Consider the following 1603-nt stretch of genomic DNA (forward strand, 5'->3'; position numbering starts at 1 on the left):
TTTCTGTCCCTATGTCACCACTTTCTAATGATTTAATTTTATTTTTTACCACAGAGTCATGCCACCCCTCTGCCTACCTGTCTGACCTTTCAATACAATGTGTGTCCTTGGACATTTATCTCCCAGTTATAATCTTCTTTCAGTCCTGATTCAGTGATGCCTGCAACATCATACATGCCAATCTATAAATGTGCTACCGAATTCATCTGCTTTATTTTGTATACTGCGCACATTCTAATATAAGACCTTCAGTCCTGTATTCACTCTTTTCAATTTTATTCCCCTTTTACATTGCAACTCATCCTGTCGACCACAAGTTTTGGCCCATCATCAGCCTCTCCTTGCTTGCATTCTCAATACACACTGCCTCTATTTATAAACCTACTACCTCATCCTCAGCACTATCACTCCAGTTTCCATCCCCCTGCCAAATTAGTTTAAACGTTCCTGAACAAATCTAGCAAACCTGCCCGCAAGGATATTGGCACCCCTTGGGTTCAGGTGTAACCCATACCTTTTGTACAGGTCGTACCTTCCCCAGAAAAGATCCCAATGGTCCATGAATCTGAACCCCTTCTCCTTGCACCGGTTCCTCAGCCATGCATTCACCTGCCAACTTGCCCTATTCTTACCTTCACTGGCACATGGCATGGGCAGCAATCCAGAGATTACTACACTGGAGGCCTTGTTTCTCAACTTTCTACCTAACTCCTTAAAATCTCTCTTCAGGAGCTCCTCACCTTTTCTGTCCATGTTATTGGTACCCATATGTTCCAAGATTTCTTGCTGCTCACCCTCTCCCTTTAAAATGCCATGGACCCAATCCAAGACATCCCTGACCCTGGCAGCAGAGAGGCAACATGCCATCCGGATATCTCCATCGCACCCACATAATCTCATCTCTGTTCCTCCGACTATGGAATCTCCTATCACCACTGCAGTCCTCTTCACCTTTTGCTCTTCTGAGCTACAGCACCAGACTCCGTGCCAGAGACCCAGTCATTGCAGCTCCGCTCCAGTAGGTTGTCCCCCTCAACATTACTTATTATTGAGGGAAATGGCCACAGAGATACTCTGCACTGGATGTGTATTTCCCTCCCTTTTCCTGACAGTCACCAAATTACCTGTCTCCTGCGACCTTGGGGTGACTACCTCCCCGTAGCTCCTATCTATCACCTCCTCCTCCTCTCGTATGAGCTGAAGGTTATCTGGTACAAAACACAGCCCTGGAGCCATTCTCACTACCTAACATGCCCTAACAGATGGTAGGAGACTGAGGAGTGCAGTAAAACAAAGGGATCTGGAAATACTGGTACATAATTCATTGAAAGTGGCGCACAGGTAGATAGGATCGTAAAGAAAGCTTTTGCCACTTTGGCCTTCGTAAATCAATGTATTGAGTACAGGAGATGGGATTTTATGTTGAAGTTGTATAAGACGATGGTGAGGCCTAATTTGGAGTATTGTGTGAAGTCTTGGTCACTTCAACATAAAATCCCATTGCACATTTAGACGGAGATGTAACGTAAAGACTTTTACTCCTGATCCTGATGTATAGCCTCTCCAACAGCAAACTTCATGTAGTGCCTCTTCGCTAACGACA

The sequence above is a fragment of the Mobula birostris genome, chromosome 2, assembly GCF_030028105.1.
Source record: "Mobula birostris isolate sMobBir1 chromosome 2, sMobBir1.hap1, whole genome shotgun sequence".
Taxonomy (NCBI): domain Eukaryota; kingdom Metazoa; phylum Chordata; class Chondrichthyes; order Myliobatiformes; family Myliobatidae; genus Mobula; species Mobula birostris.